This window comes from Lissotriton vulgaris, chromosome 3_1, assembly GCF_964263255.1.
Source record: "Lissotriton vulgaris chromosome 3_1, aLisVul1.2, whole genome shotgun sequence".
NCBI lineage: Eukaryota > Metazoa > Chordata > Amphibia > Caudata > Salamandridae > Lissotriton > Lissotriton vulgaris.
Genome location: NC_141689.1, coordinates 1077236066 through 1077257440, shown reverse-complemented (window position 1 = coordinate 1077257440; position 21375 = coordinate 1077236066). Strand labels below are relative to the sequence as shown.

At 44.9% G+C, this 21375-nt stretch overlaps 1 long non-coding RNA gene across 1 annotated transcript in view; it reads right to left on the bottom strand.

Moving 5' to 3' along the window:
* The window catches only part of LOC147727427 (uncharacterized), a 113157-nt gene extending 93031 nt beyond the window's left edge, over nt 1-20126 (bottom strand). Inside the window, exon 1 of the long non-coding RNA XR_015309477.1 lies at nt 20043-20126. This is a non-coding gene — a long non-coding RNA (uncharacterized LOC147727427). The remainder of the gene's footprint in view (nt 1-20042) is intronic.
* Between the last annotated feature and the right edge of the window lie 1249 nt (nt 20127-21375).

Here is a 21375-nt window from a genome sequence, read left to right as displayed (position 1 = left end):
GATTAGCATCAGAGTTGTGATCTAGTTGTGTTTGGGTTTTCCTCAAGCTGGATACTATGGTTTCATTAGCTTCATTTATCGTATCAATATTAAGAGTTGAAAGTTCAAGATCTTGTTCCTCACTGGATTTCACAACATCATTTTGTGTGGTATGAAACAAAGAGGTATCTGAAATGCCGATAGAAGAAACTCTAGAAGCCCCTGGGTAAATCCCAGTACTTGAGTCACCATTCCCTTCCTCAGAAACTGTGACCGTATTACTAGGTACCTCTTGGTTCAAGGAAAGTGCGCTTGAACTAGAGTCAATTAGTGGATCCATGGGCCTGTTCAAATTTAAGCTTATAGCATTACTTAGATTGTCCTCCTGAATTTTACTAAACTGACCATTCAGCTCATCGGGACTGGCCCCCGAAAGTCTTAGGGCCATATTCTTAACTCCACCTTTAGCCTCTATCCACCTTCTCAGAGGGCTGTCATCTATTAATCAACTTTTTTTACTTCCTGCCATTTCTTTACCTGTTGTTTTTAGTAAAAGAATTTTTTGTTTAGTCTTGACCTTCCTCTTGGCTTTCCTTGACACCAGTTTTTTGTTAGTTGTCGCTTTGGGTATCTCATTAAGCCCTTCTTCTTCTAGTTCCGAAAGTTCCTCATAGTCGACATTTGAGTCTTCATCTGATTTAGCCCCAGATTCCTGTGATAAATCAATCACACCTTCTTTCTCCTTCTCTTTCTCCTTTAATTTAAGCATATCAGTCTGTGCAAATGCCTTGGTGTTGGCATTAAGGTGTACAGAGCCTCCCGGTTGATCTTGTACCATATGCAGTGGTCTATTTGTTAAGTCTCTCTCTGTTGGAGCCTCCATACTATTTGCAATCTCACTTGTCTTGGCCAGTTTTATCTCACTGGTTTCTTTAGTTACAGAGCGTGTTGGCCCCTTATCCATGGGTAATTTATCCGAGCCTTTCTTACCACAGCGTGTCTCAGTAACAAGCTCATTATCCTGTATTACTTCCTGAGTAATCTTCTCTGCCAAAATCTCCACAGATTTGTTGCATGGCACTATGGGCGCAACAAGCTCTTTATTGACATGTATCTCATCGGTTTTATCCCCAGTTTTATCACTTTTGTCATTCTCTTTCCTCTTTTGTTTGCCGATTGGCAGTATCTCTGTTATCCTTGATTCAACACATAATTCACCACTAACACCTCCTTTTGTAACTGTAGCAGAATCAAGTTGCACCCCCTGGCTCTGACTCTTATCAACATCGGCATCAACATTGCAAATACCATGGATATTTGAAGTCTTTAAATAGTCAGGGTTATGTTTAAGTTTAGTAGAGTTATTTGCCACATTTGTTTCTTTAAATGTAAATGTTTGTTGGGTCTCGATTTTATCACCTAGGGACCCTACCACCGTTACCCCTACAGCCGCTGCAGTCATAGTACCTGAGGGTGTTTTTTTAATGTCAGAGCGGTCTTCTTGGATCTAGTCTGACGTAAGGACATTGATTCATACACCGCCGCCGATTCCGCCGTCTCTGTCTCCGTCTCCCTCAGCCTCTGCAGCCTTAGCCGTGTAGCCGGGAAAGTCCTCAGGTGTGCGCCCTGCTGAATCAAGGCTGGGAACGCCCAGCCGGCTGTGAATGTAGAGGGCAGTGATGAGCGAGCGAAGCTCGCTGCGCGGCTCCAAGAGCGAAGCAGGCTCCTGCCGCACCGCTGCAACAACAGCCAGAACATCGATCCCGCCAAGCTCCGGTCCCCAAACGCTCCTCTCGGTAAATGCGGGAAACGAAGTAAGCTTTCTTTCTCTCCTCTCCTCCGGTTGCAAGAATGAAAGTTTTTAATCAGTAAACATCCTCTTTGTCCTCATCCATTCCTTCGTGTAAGCATTGAGGCATTTGAACATTAAGGCAACGTAGTAAGATTGAAGGAGCAGACCAACACATGCAGCGTCTTCACTCGGCGGCGTTCAACCCGCCATCTTGACTCCTCCCCTCCTAATGAAATTTATAAATCACTGATTAGAGTAAGTGCACAGGTTACCTGATTAAATCTCATCATATGTTGTTTATGGGCCCAGTTGAGTATGGTAATCTGAGTCGGTGACCTGCGCACTCTATCAAGAACATAATACATTAATTGTGCCTGTGCCCCTCCCACCTAGAGGTCAGAAGGGCCTTGATACACAAGAGTTGGATCGATAATGGCACAAGATTTTGCAGGGAAGCAGTCCTAACTTGCTTTGCTCCATCTAACATCACATTGAACTGCGCTTTAGTGAAATATATAAACTATTACTTGAAAAAGGTTGAGGTCTTGGACCATGTGGAAGTGTGTTAGTGGGGACAAAGTTTTCAATGCAACCAGGATTGAACTTTCCAACCCTCACATTACCTGAATACGCTCTTTCTACATAGATTTCCCATGGTTAAGGAGGCCAGGCACCTAGACGGTGCACCTACTTGTGTCGAGATGATATGGGTTGAGCCCTGGAGAGTTCCAAAATACTGCTCCTGCTTTTAAAACCTAAAGTTTTAAAGTTATACATTGTAAAGTGTTAAAGCCCAGACTCTCTGCGATAAGCCCATCCTAACCTACAACCATTCGAACTTATGGCACTACTTTGTCAGCACCTCCTCTGCATTGGTGCTATTAGTTTGGCCCCATCTACTCTCTAATGCAGGCATTACATAAAGAATCACAACTGTTATAGAAATAAGAAATTCCAGAAATAAGGTCGCCCTTAGTTTCAAGGTTTTTACTTTTCGTACATTTTAAATGTGTTTCATATTAAGAGCTGCTTATGAAATATAAAAACATTTTTGCTATGATGCTATTTTACTCATGGTGCAACGGTCTTTATTAATCATGCAATAAATAAGTTAATATTATCAGTATCAGAGTGTGGCTGGGTGTATCAGTAGTTGTATCAGTGTGTGACTGGGTATATCAGTGGCTGTATCAGTGGCTGTATCAGTGTGTCCCTCAGGTGTCTCAGAGATTTTATCAATGTTAGCCTGGGTCTGTTAGTGGCTGAATAAATGTGTCCCTTGGTGTGTCAGTGGCTGCATTTGACTGTGAATGGATGTATCAGTCTCTGTGTATGTTTATTAGTGTATGACTGGGTATGAGAGTAGCTTTATTGATGTATGTGTTTGAGTGTGTCAGTGGTTGTATCCGTATAACTGGGTGCATGAGTCACCATATCTGTGTGTGACTTGGCATATGAGTAACCGTATGAGTGTGTGACTTACTGTATGGGATTTTGAGTGGCTGTTTGAATGTATGAATTGTTGTGCAGCATTTTAGGACCCTATTGTAATTTTCCTGATTCATGCCCTTATATAGGTATAAAACACCATATCCTTATATAGGCATAGAAATCATAACCATATTTGTCCTTAGCTCATGCAGTCCAAATATGGCAGGGATACTTCCACTAGTTCCAAAAATCTACAACCATTTCTTGGAAAACTCGGCTTCAGCAGCTAGGGACTTCCACTTGCTCGAGAACTGACTTGTCCAGAACTCATGGAGTTTTCAAATAACTGAGACACTTTTATGACGTTATTATGTCCACCTTTACATCAAACTCGGCAACTTCAAGGTATAAATATGCCCACACTTGCCTTAGCAAGCACAAGGTGGTTTGCAGCAGTTCTACTATCTACTTGCCCGACACATCCGGTTACAGCAAGTGCCGAAGGAAGCCGACCCTCCAGCAGACGCATTGAGAGAGCCGCTGTCTTTTCTCTTGCCGAGAAATCCAGCTCCAGTGTTTCCAAGCTACCCTTGCGGGTTGTTGGGAAATCGAGTCCTGAGCCTGGCCTTCTTCATTCTAACCAAGGTACGGAGCTGATTGGACCCTAAGCGAAATTTGGACAGATTCTTGGTGAAAGAATACTATATTTATGCTACACCTCACTTACTTCTTCCCTCATACTAAGCTTAGGTTAGGTACATCGGGGTAGGCGTATTTTAAAAGCATCAGTTGAGTACTTTTAGCCTCTGTTATTTATTTAAGTATTTGTTTATGGTTTAGGAACCATACAATGCTCTTACAGTATTATTTTATTCTACTCTTTCAACTGTATGCACTATATTTTGCAACCAGTGATACGATTGTAGCAGTTCATTTCTTATGCCTGAGAAAGAAGACTGTTCAATAAATCCTTTTATTGAAAACGCCTGTCTATTTATTTTCTCGGCACCTCTGGTGAAACGAAGCATGCACGATTGACAGTGAAATATCTATCTATTGTTTCCACGACTCTGAAGATCAGTTTTATCTTGAGGAAACAAAGTTGTCATGTTTATGCGGTTGTCAGAAACTAATCCCTTCTTGTTTATTCGAGAAAGTTTCTAGTGACCTCTGAGCTAGCTGGCACTCACAAATTAAGCCTAGTATATTCGATAGAGACCTAGTAGACATCAGTCCTACGTCTAATCTAATGTGACCTATAACTAAAATTACTAATATACATATTGTTAACTTTGCAAATACATTTTATTATCACATTACAAAACAATGTAAACCAAACAATAAACAAATAAACATATCATAACTTAGTTAAAAATTCACAAATACACTGTTGTGCCAAGTACTTCAGAAAGCACAAAATAAAGAGATATTCTGAAGCATTATACAATACCACCAAGAGAAAAAAAGGTTACAGATAAATACCTCTACTGCAATGCTGGTAGCAAGCAGTTATGCAGGGGCACTACAAAACATTATTTACATGGGACAGACAGATTCCATGTGGAAGCTCTTAAAAACCATTTCAGATAGGAGCCACGGCGCAGCAGGATATCCCAAATGTACAGCATCCTTGGGAGAAACACCATCAGCTGTTCCCCCAAACATGCCAAGTGTCAAGTGAATTTGATCATTTTGTTTTGAAATAAAACACATTAAGATACCTTTAGCAAGAATCATTGTCATTATTGCAGTGATCAACAAATCATTATAAATAATTATAGTGAACCAATACCAAATGTGCATTCATTATGGTTAACCAATAAAGCATTTTTTGTGGCCCAAGCTCCAATTTAAACAATCAGCACCTAGAGGGCATCACATTGAAATAGGGAATGTGATACCAAGTCCCTAGAGGGCATAATAACATCAACATTACATTATGCACTTTTAGACTTTTCAGTCCCTCCTGAATGTCATCCTACACATGGCTTCTTGAGAGTGTAACACTCCTGACGGCAGAGTAAATGCTCCAGCCACGGGGGTGCTTGAAAATGTGAAGGAAATCTAGGAGAGGTGAACATTTTGGGTCCTACCTATCATAACTGTGTCTGTCAGTGGGTGCATGAGTCTCTGAGTGGGTTGGTAAGTGGATGCTTATGTGTGAGTGGGTCTGTGAATGTGTGTGTGTGTGTGGGTGTACAAGTGGGTCTGTCACTGGGTGCACAGTACAAATGAATTGGGGGGCAAACAGGAGCAGGTCCTGATACTAGCTCCCCATGTGACGGTCTTCCTGCCCAGCTTGCCTGAAGTTCGCTACTCTCTACTGCCTTTGGTTTTGTGCCTCCTCTGCTCATTTTCTCCTGATTTTTTCCCTCTTCTCTGATAGCTCCTGCCCTATATGTTGTCTTTTTCTGGTCGTTCTGCCCATTATTCTGCCTTTTGCTACTCACTCCTAACCATTATTCTATCTCTTGCTGCTTGTTTCTGACCTATATTTTGCCTCTTTCTGCTCATTATGCCCATTTTGCCTCTTTCTGCTTACTCCTGAACTTTATCTCTCCTTCTCTTGCTTGTTTCTGACCTTTGTTCTGCCACCTTTTGCTGGTTTCTGACATTTATTCAGTCTCTTCTCCATTGTGACCTTTTTTCTGCCTCTTTCTGCTGCTATCTCACAATTTATTTTGCCTCTTTCTCCTCATTTGTCATCATTATTTTGACTCTTCCTGTTGGTTTCTGACCTCTATTTTGCCTCTTTCTGTTCACTTTGCACCTTTATTCTACCACTTTCTGCTTTTTTCTGGCCTTGTTTCTGGCTCTTTCAGCTTTTTTCTAATTATTTTTCTGTCTCTTTCTGCTGGATTCTCCCCTGTATCATGCTTCTTTCTGCTCCCTCCTGACCATTATTCTGCCTCTTGCTGCTCGTTTCTGACCTTAATTCTGCCTCTTTCTGTTTGTTTTTAACCTTTGTTCTGCCACTTTCTACTAGTTTCTTGCCTTTATTTTGCCTCTTTCTGCTCGTTGCTGAGCTTTATTTTGCCTCTTTCTTCTCATTTCTCACCTTTATTTTTGCCTCTCCCGGTTGGTTTCTGACCTCTATTTTGTGTCTTTCTGCTCGCTTCTGATCTTTATTCTGCCTCTTTCTGCTTGTTTCTGACCACTATCTTGCTTCTTTCTGCTAGTTTCTCACTTTTATTTTGCCCCTTTCTCCTTGTTTCTCATGTTTATTTTGCTCGAAAGGAAACAGCTATGTCTCAGGAGTGGGCCATGTGGCCCTGTTTATTTTTAAGCGCCTGCCCCGGGGGGGGGGGGGGGGGGTCTCTGGAGCCGAAAACAGCCCAAGAGGAGAGTTGTGTTGGCCCTCCCCCATTGTTTATAATGTATTTGGCCTTGTGGAGGTCCTTGGGATCCGGGGGTGGGGTCTGTGGGAAGCCCACTAGGTGTTTTGTAGCCCCAGGTAGGTGTTTTTTCCCTTGGGCTTAGAGTGGTCCATGCAGCACCCCCATCAATCTTTCAGTAGCTGAATGGAGGTGGTGGTCCGTGGGGCTTATGGAGCCCATAGAGGGGGAGTCGTGTGCCCTCCTCATTTTTTTTTATAAAGAAAGGCCTGTGGAGGTGGTGGTCCTCAGGACTCCATTAGATACTTTGTGTGCTATCCCCTCTTTTAAACAATGCTCTTTGCACCCGGCCCACACGGGGATTTTTCACAAAACAAGCATAGAGCCTGCGATTGGTTTATAAAAAAATTCCACCAGAGTAGTGGATCCACAGTAAATTTCGGCAAAAAATAAGAAAATAAAAAAAGCTTTTTGCCCTGACAGGGTCAGAGCTAAGAGGTCAGGGTATTCCTATCGTGGCCCCTTTTCTTTTTTTTAACCTTTTATCAGAGACTCAGCTAAAGCTGAGCTGCAAGATGGCTATTAGCACTTTCTGGTTGAAGTATTTGCAGTAAATCAGATCTCCAGCGGAGATCGTGAGGGTGTGCGGAGCCTTTACATCCCTAGATATCCACAATTGTTTTTTCCTTAATATCATCCAAACTACTGAACGTATTGGCACCATTATATGAAAAGGTTGCTTTCTGGACCAACAGCTATCTTTCTGGCAAACTTGGTGCAATTCCATTCAGCGGTTCGGGCTGTAGTCCTGTCTAAAATTCCTATTGGAATTAACATGGGAAACACACTTTTTAACCCCCTTTTTTTGCCCTCCCCTTTACAGACACCCCAAAACTTTCCATGCTCAACTAGAATCACCAGCACACTTTTATGGGAACATTTTGTGAAGATTCGTCAAACGGCACCAATCCCAAAACACTTTGTCTATGGAAATTATGGTAATAATTATAACTACCTCTGACGATGTATCAGAAATCTGGCTAAGGGTGACTCACTTTCTGGCAACAATAGGGGTACTTGGCCCCCAACGACCCTCATCTGCCAAGGGGACTTCATCCTCGAAACAATAGTGCGCCAGGAGGCTCCTTTGCAGTGGTTGAGAAAGGAGGTGGGCCTCTAATGATGTCTCAGTAGTCCCACTGTGGGGACTTACTTATTGCAACAATAGGGGTTCTTGGCCCCCAAGAACCTTCACCAGCCAAGTGGACTTCATTCCCCAGCTAGTAGTGCGCCAGGAGGCCCCTTTGCACAGTGGTTGAGAAAAAAGACAGGGTCTTTAATGATGTCACAGCAATCTAGCTGTAGGGGTCTTACTTGTGATAACAGTAGGAGTTCTTGGCACCCACCAACCCTCAGCAGCCAAACAGACTTCATCCCAAAACCAGTAGTGCACCAGGATGACCCTTTGCAGAGCAAGGGGTCAGGGCCTCGGACAGCGTCTTATGAATCCAGCTGTGTGGGACTTACCTTTGGCAACAATCAGGGTTCTTAGACCCCTACAACCCTCAGTAGCCAAAGGGGCTTAATTAGGGGTGACCGAGCAAAATTTTGCAGAGTGAAACTCCACGAGCTCCACCCAGGCCTAATGTTGTGTTGAGATCTGGTTGACTGCCAACAATTCAACCAGAAAGTGTTGGCAACCATCTTGGGACTCGGCTTCAGCAGAGTCACTAAAAAAACATTAAAAAAAATAAAAGTGGGCAGGGTAGGAATACATTGACCCCTTGTTCCTGGGGTCCCAGACGGACCCCACCATGGCAGAAAAGCATTATTTTAAAAATGTGGACGCAACTTGCAGCAGATCTGCGACTGCAGTGAAAATGTAAAAACAAAATCACAAGTGTGGACTCCTACATTTTTTTTTTAAAAGCCACCAGTTGAACCAGGTCCTGTGGGCATTATTTGAGAAAAGGAGAGGGGTCACTAAGCCCCCCTCCTGAGATTCCTAGAAAGCAGAGGACCCCCACCTCCCTGGAGCATTAGATTTTAAAATGGAGGGCTCCACGCAAATCCCCCTTCTGAGCTTCCTAGAAGCCTCAGGACAATCACATCCCTGGCTCTACAAAAAAAACTGTAATAGGGAGGCCGCATGGACCCCTGGACCCCAGGGGACACAACCTCCCCGGGGCCATGTATGTAATAATGAGAGTGGGGCTGCAGCCTCCCTCCTGGGCCATATACAGCTCCAGGGAACACCACATCCCCATGACAGCTCCAGCCAAGCAAAACCAAACACTCCAGTTCCAGTAAGCAGGAATTGTCAAAATGCTCCTGGTGTTGGAGGCACAGTTTTTTCTCTTCCCCTGCCCGTAGACATACGGTCAGAGAAAGAGGTGAAACTATTGCTCTCACATGCAAGGAGATGCATTTCAAGCACCAGGCATTTACCCAGCGAGGTAGCACTTACAAATATAAATATGGTAGGTGCCCCAGCTGAAGTTCCACTTCTGTAAAGGACAAATTATCCTAGCATCTTGGGGTTGGCAAAGACAAAGCAAGCATGTTTACTCTGCTATTCCACGTTGAAAAATCATTTGATATCCTGGATGGATGTGAATGTGCCATTTATGCATCAGGATGCAATCTCTTCTGTAGTGACTGTAACAAGTGGTTACTTTCTGTTGTCTCCTGGTGAGAGCAGAGTCCATGGTTCTCCCTTTTAAATACCCTAGGTATGCAAATGTCACAAAGCCATAGCACCATTCACACAGCTCCTCACAGAATGGCACTCACACACCCACTCACAGACCCACACAGCCACACACATACCCACTCATAGACACCTAGCACCACTTATAGACTGAGTCACAGACCAATGCAGACACTCAGACAACCACTCACAGACCCGAACAGCCACTCACACACCCACTCACAGACCCACACACAACTACTCACAGATACATAGCACCACTCACACACCCAATCACAGACAAACTCAGAAACTCACAGACACACTCAGACACTCACATATCCACTCACAGGACCAACACAGATGCTCACACTCCCAATCACAGACTCACACAGGTACTCACATACCCACTCCCAAAGGTTACAGGTTACAGTTAGGCAATACATTTACAAAAACCTTAGAAATTCAATGAAAAATCTAAATGCTATAGGGAAGTTATGGTTAGGAAATTGAATATTAAAAAACCTTAGAATAGCACTGAAAAAATAAAAGGTTACAGGGACATTATAGTTAGGCTCAGATTTCACTCATACAACACCATAGAAATTCAGTAGTTAAAGTTACCTGACCTAACTATAACTTACACCCATGTAATGCACTGTTTATAACCTCACATATTCTTCACTCATGATATGGTAAGTGACAACGCTCATGAAATCACTGATGACATCACAAATTAAATCACTTAGACATCATCCACAAAACTACTCACACACTCACTTATACCCCTATACAACCTCTCATATACCCCCTCACTTACCCAGTCACGGACCCATACAACTATGCACATAACCACTTACTCATCCATAGAGCCACTCATACACACACTGACTTGGTCATGGTCACTCACACAACAACTTGCTCAACCATACAGCCACTGATACAACCAGTCACTCCCCATACATCCACACACTCGCCCATACAGCTACTCACATACCCACGTATTTACCTATATAGCCACTCACACACTCACTGATTCACCCATAAAGTCTCTAAACATAGCTACTCACTGACCCATACAATCACTCATTCACCCATACTGCCACTTACATATCCATTCACACACCATACAAGCACTCCCACATCCACTCACTCACCCACACAGTCATTCACATACTTACTCTCCGATATAGCCACACACACACCTACTCACTCAAACAGCCACTCACACACCCATACAGCCCTTACACACCCAGTCACTCACTCATACAGCTTTTCAGATACCCACTCACTCACTCATAGTCACCCACACACCCACTCACCAGTCGCTCACACACCCACTCACTCACCCACACAGCCACTGACATCCTTGCACACTCACCAGTACAGCCACTCACACAGCCACTCACTCATCCACACAGCTACTCCCACTCATCCACACAGCTATTCACTCACCCACTTCTATACCCATACAGCCACTCACACACCCATACAACCAATCAGACACCCACCCACACATGGACATACACACAGTCACACAGCCACTCCCATAATATATGATAGAAGTAGTATCACTCATTAGTAGTACACCTAGTATACTAATTTACCTTTTGTAGTAGCTTAGTTTATATGTTTACCAATCATAAACTTTTAGAAAATACTTACACTCACTTGATGATATCATCAGTGGTGTGATTTGAGATGTCTTCAGTGATGTCATCAGTGATGTCCCTGGCCATGTTATGAGTGATGTAGTATGTGAGGTCCTAAACAGTGCATTGCAGGGGCGTACATTATAGTTAGCTCAGGTAACTATACCTGCTGAATTTCTATGAGTTTGTGTGACTGAAATCTGAGCCTAACTATAACGACCCTGTAAGCTTTGTTTTTTCAGTGAATATATATATATATATGTATTGGTATTGCAGTTTCAGTGGTGGGCCATGTCAGGATCCTGTTCCACAACGGAGAAACCACGGCCTCATCCTCCTGGACCTGTCAGCTGCTTTTGACACAGTCTGCCACCGCACGCTAAAAACACACCTACACGACCCCGGAATCCAAGAAAAGGCCCTGGGCTGGACCACCTCCTTCCTCACCAGGAGAACCCAGAGCGTCCGCCTCTCCCCCTTCCGCTCCAAAGCCACTGAGATCATCTGCGGCGTACCCCAAGGATCATCCCTCAGCCAAACGTTGTTCAACTTATATATGGCACACCTCGCCCACGTCGCCCGACGACAGGACCTAAACATCATCTCCTAAACTGACGATACCCAGCTGATCCTCTCGCTCACCAAGGACCCCCACACCGACAAAACCAACCTCCACGAAGGAATGAAGGCCGTCGCCGACTGGATGAGGAACAGCCGTCTGAAGCTGAACTCGGACAAGATGGAGGTCTTCATCCTCTGTTCAACCCCCTCAGCCTGGGATGACTCCTGGTGGCCGACGGCACCAGGAGCACCCCCTACATCCACCGACCACGCACGAAACTTGGGGGTCATCCTTGACTCCACACTCTCCATGACAAAGCAGGTCAACGCCGTCTCCTCCTCCTGCTCCAACACCCTCAGCATGATTCGTAGGATCTTCAAGTGGATCCCCACCACAACTAGAAGGACGGTCACCCAGGCCCTCGTCAGTAGTAGACTGGATTATGGCAACGCACTCTACGCAGGAGCCCCAGCCAAACTCCTATAACGGCTCCAATGCATCCAGAACGCCTCCACACACCTGATCCTCGACATCCCGTGCCGCAGCCACATCACACCCCACCTGAGAGACCTGCACTGGCTCCCCATCAACAAGAGGATAACCTTCAAGCTCCTCACCCACGCACACAAGGCACTCCATGACACCGGACCAGCGTACCTCAACAGCCGACTCAGCCTCTACACCCCAGCCTGCCATCTCCACCCTGCAGAAAGCGCCCTCGCCACTGTCCTCCACATACGAAGAGTGACCGCCGGCGGCAGATCATTCTCCCACCTCGCCACCAAGATGTGGAACACCCTCCCCATCCGCCTACGGCAGACCGAAGACCTCCTAACCTTCAAGAGACTCCATAAGACCTGGCTGTTCGAACAGTAGCAGCGTAACCCCCTCCCCCAAACCACCCCCAACACCTTGAGACCCCCACGGGTATGTAGTGCATTTTACAAATGCTACGATTTATTGATTGATTGATTGATTGATTGATTGACTGTGAATAGAATTTTGCAGTTTGTGAGCAGTAACAATTTAGAACTACTACATGTACTATAAAACACAGTTTGTGAAGAGGATTGTGTATGTATGAGCTGTTCTAAAAACTGTCTTCCAGTACAGTACTCACTTCCATTAACACTCCCCTTCCAGACTTTCTACAAATTCCATTCCTGGGCCTGCCATCTGGCTGGGCATATAGGAAGAAGGCATAGGCCAGGCTGGCATTCCTTACTGTCCTGCTGTCTTTGATTTACGCACACCCTGACGTGGCCTGTTCTCTGCAGCTGCAGAGGTCCCCCATTGGATAATGTCTGCTCTATGGCTACTTATCATCTCATTAAAGCAGCTTGGCTGAGCCTGTTAAAGCTGACCAATCTGGAAAGACTGCTAGAAATTAGATTTTAGCTCACAGAAAAGAAAGATTTATAACTTCTTTTCTGTGCTACTTATGATAAATTCAACAGTAGCAAGTTATTGGATTTATCTTTAGCAATCTTTTAAGTCCTATAATAATATTGTGAGCTTCTTCCTAGCAATATTTATACTTAAATAAAATATTCCAATGTTAGCCTATGGAGCTGAGGGTCTACAATGGGGAAAAACAAAATTGCCAGTTTTTCTTTCACCAGGGCTTATACGATACATTTTATAATGTCCCTGCCTATAATTACAAGGCATCCACCCCTGGGGTACCGAAAGGGAGACCTTAGGGGTGACTTATATGTAAATATAAGGTAGATTGCCACTTTGGAAGTATTGTTAATTCCAAAGTCCAATTCACATATAATTTACTTTTAAAGAAAGTCTGAAAAGCAGGGCTGCCTTTATAAATTAAACCAGCAACACAGCAGTGTACACTCCAGTGCAAGAAATCTACTGGGCCTCTAAACCTCCCTGCACTAATATATACTAGGGACTTATAGGTAGTTTGGATCTGCCTTGCCTTATTATATACTTGGGACTCATAGGGGTCTATCATTGCCAATTGTAATTATATCTAAATTACCATATACCTTATTAATCAGAGCACTGGCCCTGGGCTTGGTTAGCAGAGCCCAGGGCACAGTCAGAGTCAGTTACCACCAGTATCAGTCGAAAGAATGGGAGTGATCAGGGCAAAAAGAATGACTTACTCACAGAAGATTAATCCGGATTTAGCAATATTTTCACAGTGCAGAATGCACCCTTGTTTCTAAAATAGGCCAGAGGATATAATTTGCAGTACTAACATAGCAATAAATGCTACAGGACATGAACAGCAGTAGGCATCAGCTGCTCGCTCTCTCTTAGGGCCAGATGTATGACCATTTTTATCTGGCGCAAATGGAAAATCAGTCTATTTTCGACTGCTAAAAAGGGTTAAAGTATGTACAAACCCTATTTTGCGAGTCGATAATCTCTTACCGTCTCTCAAAACTGGGTTTGGTAAATGCTATTAGGAAGGGGTGTGTCAAGGGCGAATTGTGACTTTCCTCACGAATATTGATGAGGCAGGGCATTTGAGACCCTACTGGGAATCACTAAATGTGTCTGAGATATATTAGTACATTACATTTTGCAAGTTGCAAATTGTGAGTCGCAAATTTGAGTCGAACAAAATCGCGATTTGAGACTTGAAAAACGGAATGATCATACATATGGCCCCTAGTTCGTTCTTCCTCTGCTCTTATGGTAGGATTTGAGTCCTAAATTACTCTTAGTTACTCATGCTGGCGTAATCTCATAATTTCGCATCACAAGAGTAATGCATAATTATTTAAATTACTTCAACTACTCCAGCATAAATAAATATTTACCCACACCTTCAAATTTCCTAAGGGAAGTGGATGCATGATGGTTGTGCTGACTACTTAAAAATTGACATGGCAGTAATTGCAGTACAAATAATAGGTCAGAGACAGTACACTTTCCATCAACAACACTGTGTCCTTCAGCATGTAGGGGCACTTAAATAATATGTTAAGGCACATGAACTTCTGCAAAAACATATGTGATGCTTTCACTGCCTGGGAAGTGCTGTATGTTAAAACCTCAGTAAAACTTCTGTCCCTCCAATCCTCCAGTGGAGAGCTTGCTTTGCCCATCTGAACTTTAACTACCTTTGGCTTCCAAGAAATGCGCACAGTCAAATGTACTCATACCTTGTGACTTGAAGGTCAGACGGCCCCTTTAAGCTTGCACATGCTGAACATGTGACTGGTTAATAACATCAAAGGCAACCTACCTGCCTAGCCATGGGTTGATCTAAAAGTATAATATACAAAAAGTGGTGGACAGAATGCTGGAATTAATCTCACCCTCTTGTAAAATACTTAGGCCGCATTCCAATTCATCGTTATTTTGCAGACCATGTCACCTTAGTTTGGACCCAGCTTTATGCAAATCAGTCTTGACCCTTCTCCAATGGGAATAGTCCAACCCAAATTGCTAGGCCAGGTCCTCCCTGAACCAGAACACACACAACCCAGGACCATTGTTGCTTCTATTCGACCTCACCAGCCAGGTATAGCTTGGTTTCAGTGGCACTGTATGCACAGGACCCATATCCGGGAATATCAGCAACACTTAGGGTGACACATTGAAGAGAACAAAAAATGATGGATAGAATGCTTGAAATAATCTCAGCCACTGGTAATTACTTGGGCCTGCCTCCCAGTCCATTATTATTATCAAAACCAAATGATAATTAAATGTACAACTAAATGCAAAAAAGACAAATGTAATAAACAAGCAAGTGGGTGCTAGTGTTAAATATTACTGAGAGCGTGCAGGCCCATTCCATTGTATATTTTAATTCACGGACAGTGCTGCTCTTTAGTGCATAGATACTCACTTTGATCACCTTTATCACATGTGTGTATCATATTTCAAAAGGAACAAGCAGGTTTGTCACTAGCACCCACTCCGTTGTTAATTACATTTTTGAAATTTGCATGTTTGGATTTTATTTGTACATTAATTACCATTTGGCTTTGATTATATTTTGCTTGAATTACTCCATTATGGACCATTTTTCATGCACAAAGTTAACAAAACTGGGGCCACGCTTAAAGTACACTCTCTGATTAAGGCACAACAACTTAAACATAACCTCTGCCAGGTCTAATTCATGAAGAGAGTTACGCACTTGAACTACTCCTGTTGTTAGACTGGACCTTCGGGCAAAAGAATAGGTGGCCCTGGTTTTTATCAGGGCTCGGCGACGTCACCACTTCGTCAGAAGTGGGGAGGAGCTGCGAGCCGTATTGTTAAGGGGTGACTGGATCGTGCAGGAAAAAGTCCTCAGTGCGCAAGCATTTTCAGTGCTTTATTTTACAATCTGCATGGTGATTGGTCCTCGCGGTGCCGTGTTTGTAATACCCTTAACGCAATAGGCCATATATATGTCAAGTTGGGCATTTCCTGCATTTTGTGAGCGGTTACGAGTCAATTAGGAGCTGTCAGGGTGCCTCGTTAAGTGAATCCAGATGGCCGGGGCGCGTTCACCATTCAGCAGTGAGTTTTGCGGGCGCGCGTTCGTCTGTGTATCTATCTCTATGTGTGTTTGTGTGCGTGTCCCACTCTGTGCTGTGTATCCATTTATATGTGTGTTCGTGTGCGTGCGCTGCTGTGTGCGTACCACTATATGTGTGCATATGTATGCGCGGGTACCAAAGTGTATATACACACGCGCGAATCCCCAGTCATTGTGCAGTGTAAGTCACACGTCAGCTACGGTGCTGCTCCGCTTTATTTTATTTTGATTGCGGTATAAAAACAGGTGTTGCAAAAGCTGTACAAAATAAATGTCTTGCGACTGCTGAGCAGAGTATAAATATTTAATGTGCGTGTCTGATGCAGACAAGTGCATTTTATCTTCTGTGCTGTGTCTTCGGTGATCCAGCAGTTCAGAGACCGCTGCTGTCTTTACACAGAAGAGCCCCCGGACTAGAGAGCCCGGCTGCCTCCTTGCTCCGGGTCAGGGCGCTCTTCACATGGCACAGGGCATCGGGCGGTATAAACAAAGCAGCAGAGGGAGGCACTGGCCACAAGACAGAAACGGTGCATTCTGGCGGGAGCTCTGTGAATAATTACAGTGCATATGCCAACGCGCTTGGCACTGTGCGAAGCCAGCACGCCTTGCATGGGTAAAGAGGGGCACTGCCCATGATCATACATGGCGCTGGGGCACTCTTGGATGGAAGGGGCATGTGCCCAATACCGGCACACCACACTCGGCAGGGCGTGAGGGCAAAGTGCGCGATCGTGGCACTGGTGTTAGAGAAGTGTCCCTTCGGTAAGGATAGGGCACTACAAGGGGCACAGAGGGCAGGGGTGCGGGTCACAGCGCACAATTAAGGTTCTGGTGCCATGTCACTGTATATAACGCCGAGACAACGGGGTAAGGGGCATCTAACAGGGGCACTATACAAGGTAATGTGCGCATAGTACGGGGACTGTAAACAACGCAGCGGCACGGGAGTACGGTACACAAGACACGGGCGCTAGGCAAAGTGCCCGGTAATGGTACTGACGCCATCTACACAATCATGTGCATGGTACCGGGTCATGTAAGCATGCACAGGGCATTGTACACGTGGCACGGGCCGGGCACGCCAGGACACTCTCCGAATGACAGGTGTGATTTAAAGGACAGTGCAGGTACACTGAGGGAAGGGGGTCCGTGGACACTACACAGCACAGCAGCTCTGGGGCGCAGCACACAAGACGCGGCGCTAAGGCCCTGTGCCCGGGACCGGGCATGGACACAATCATTAGAGTGGCGCCGGGTAACGTACGCTCGCCAGGGGCACTGTACACAAGACGCGGCGCTAGGGCATTGGGCCCGGTAATGGGATTGGGACCGGGCATGTACACACTCATTAGAGGGGCGCCGGGTAAAGTACGCCCGCCACAGGGCAGGGAACTGTACACAAGACACTGCGCTTCACACTGTGCCCGGTACTGGTACTGAGGCATGAACACAGTCATTGGAGTGGAGCCGGGGCAATGCAGGCACGCCAGGGGGCCGTACATAAGACACAGCCCCAGGGCCCTGTGCCCGATAATGGTACTGGTACCGGACAGGTACACAATCATTTGAGTGCTGCCGCATACCAGAGGCCCTGTACACAAGACACGGGCGCAAGGGCAAGGCACCCGTTCTTGGCATTGGGTCCAGGCGTGTATGCAATCATGGGGCACGGTATAGATGCCATGGTGCGGGCAGTGGGCACATGGCGCGGGCTGCACACACAGTCAGGGCTGGGACGCCAGGACTCTGTTGTCCTCGTGGCAATGTGTGCGCACTGAGGGGCCGAGGACTGTAAACAACGCAGCAGCGCTGAGGCGCAGTACACAGGCGTCGGGGCGCTGTGCCCCCACAGGATACTGGGGTCGGAGCACTGTACACGTCATGGTAGTTGTAGTTCCCCTTCGGTAATGCACACAAGGGGCAGGCGTAGTGTAAAGTTCAATGCACACATGGTAGAGGGCGAGGATGCAACAAGAGCAGCGCGCCCTACACAATCCATATGTCGGGGTTGGGGGCACCGACCCAGGAAAGGGTGTGAGTGTGCAGAATGAGTGTGCAGGATAAACAATGTGTGACTATGCAGGGTGACATTGGGAGTGTGCGGGTGAGCAGTGTGTGAATGTGTAGGGGCAGTGTGTGAGTGTGCAGAAAACACCACACACACATACACCACACACACATACCACACACACACACCATACACACATACACCACACACACACCACACACACATAACGCACACACAAACCACACACCTCAGTCTCTCAACACCACACACTCGTCACCACTCAACACAACACACTCACCACCACACTCACTCCTCAGGCTCACCCCCACAGACTCACCACCACACACTCACCAGTACACAATAAACAACACACACAACAACACACCCCCAGCCGTCAATGAATGCTTTCACCATGCACAAACACCAACAACCATCAGCCATCTGTGCACGCTTTTACCAAGCACACACCCAACAGCCGTCAGTGCACCCTTCCACCAGGCACACACACCTCCAGCCGGCAGTGCACTCTTCCACCAAGCACACACACCACCAGCCATCAGTGCACGCATCAATTGTTAACGCATCCACAATTAACTATTGTAGCAATCGCAGTATGGTAAACTTTACTTTTAAACATATTCATATAGCGCGGGGACACGCCGAGATGGCGTCACCAGGCGCTTTATAAAATCCTTTATTATTATTATTAAAGCACAGCATGCCACCATTGCTAAAATTACAATCCAACCTACATAATTCAACTACACACCACATGCACACACTCCATAACACATGGCGAAAAGACATTGCCATTTACAATGCCATTAGCTCAAACTCAAATAAATCCGAGCCCAATTGCATTTGTAATGCTTGTTAAATATTGAGCGGGGCATGAAACCAGAAGTAATCCTGATCTCATACTTAGGACATGGGTACAATGGAACTGCAAGTAAGTGGAAAGGTTGTAACTGTGCCTGCAGTGCTGACAATCCTGTCACTGTTCAAGTAGGCTCTCCATGGCAACATTGCTACATAGCTATGCAGATTTCCTGAAGGGATTTCTTTCCAGATACCGGAGATCGGCCACTCAGAATCTAATGGTTTTAGACCCACACCAACACAGAAGATATGTTAGTCAGTGCTTGGAATCCAAGGCTACAACCCTTGTCATAGCTTCTTACAGTGCCAGATTAGAAGATGTATTCAAAGTGCACAGACTCGTGAAAACCACATTTATGCTCACTCTTTACCTAACGTAAGCATTTCTTCTCTCTTGAGTGACCATCCCGCAAAATATCCTTCAGGGTCTCACTCTTACACCATACACACTGATCTATAGATTCTGAGGCCCCTTAGCAGTTTTACTATCCGATGATGATGCAACGGCTAAGCCTATCCCACCCGCTAAAACTGCCACTATCCTTGGAAAGAACAAGGACACAGGCACGCAACATACATATATTGTTATGTTCATTACAGCTACATTACCCGTAAATGTACTGAATCACTGGGCGCTCTGAGGTGGCGTTAATCAGCATAAAAAGCAAGTAGCTTTAATATTTTTGGGATTGTTTTCTTCTTAGCCGCTGTCCTATGAATTTCAGTTCTAAAGGAATTGGAAGAGGTTACAAACCTCGGATCCATGTTTGAATTTCTTTAAACTAAACAAGATTGCTATGTAAACTGAAACTTTAAAATCCACATGTATATACAGGTCCACAAAGACCTTTCAATCACTAGGCATTGTTTTTACATTGCACCTGGATGAGCTGGTCAAGATATTGTTAAAGGTAACTCACAACTTGGCTTGTGCCTTCAAATCCAGTACATGGACCAAGTTTTCTTTCAGGTAACATAAAATGAAGGAGCAGTACTTATCAGGACAATGGTGCAAAACAATATCAATTACGGCGCACCATTTCTGATAATTAACACTTCGACATCCTCAATTCAGGATTCTAAATGTGCGGCTCAAGTGGACAAAAGCAAACTTTGGGTTTCCGAGAGGTCACCCTAATGTACACATATGCACCTATGAATAAATTGAATGTTCATGAAGAGAGGATAGTAAATCTTCAGAAACTTACGAGTCGGTGTGCCAAGTCTGGCGGATTCTCGACGGCCGTCGGTTCCCTGCAGCTCCCGGTTTGTGTTCTCACAGCCTCTTGCTTGCCAGGCGTGCTGCAAGTTTACTGTTTTTACATTCAACCAATTAGGATTTACAACTTTACATGAGTCAGAGGATGGGAGCGCACACACATCTGGGATATGCTTTTTTTTTTAAGTCGGATGCCGGTCACGACATACGGCGCATAGTTCACTCTGGGACGTAAGGAGGTCACCGCGGCCTTCATAACCCACGGCCGGTGTAAATTAGTGAGTCGGAGAGTCGAAGCGACGTATGTTTTTTTAACATCCCATCAACCAATTCTGAAAGGGCCCTCGTAATTGTTTTCTGCGTCACGTTCACTACGGAATAATACAGAACGGTGGAAACGGAAGACATGTTTGTAGTAAACTGAAAAATCGCCGACTTCTCACACATTTTCTCCCATGTTAATCCCACATTTAACCACAGCCGAAAACTCACCACAGGTGCAAGTTATTACTAAACGCATGCTGTCCTCCATCAGCCTTTCCGTGAGCTGACAGCTTATCTGTACAGTGTGTAATCGCTCTTTGGGAAAAGCAAGACATAAGCTTAGATTTGTAGTTCAGTTAGATTTACACAATTGACGTCAGACAGTGCGGTAAGAGTCATTTCTGAATGTAATTTTGCCCGGGGAGGAGTTTCCAAAGCTAGTAGCATTCACAAATGCTGAAATTCCTACAGTGCTACTTTGGCACTCAGAGGAAATACGCAATGGGTGGATGTGCACGTCGAGAGTACTGGGTGGAAGTCTAAGCTCCAGTGCACACAAAACTGAAATTGTCCAGGTTGTGCAATGACTGTAATGACCGAAGAGCATTTCAAATACGGTATTGAGGACTGAATAAACGATGGCAGCTGTTCTCAACTTTTTGATCAAATATATTTTTATTGACAGTTGCATTCAAATAAAACAATACAGTAAACAGATAGACATAGCCCGGTGCACTACCGCCCCAAAGTCCGCTGCAACTGTTCTCAACTTTTGGACTTCTGTGGAGTCTGGACCCCCACTTAATCATTGATCAAACCCGGGGAGCGCCGCTGAATCATTATTAGAACCAGGGACCCATACTGAGACATTACTGAAAGCCAGACACCGGCCTAAGCCTTTGCAGTGCTCCCACAAATCATTATGAGGACACTAAGTACATTTTTTGCCTCCGATTTCAAATCCCTTCACATTTACAGAACCTTTTTACATTTTAAATTGTACATTTTTCTTCTTTATTCATATACACAGTATATTCTGTTAACATTAATTACTTTTC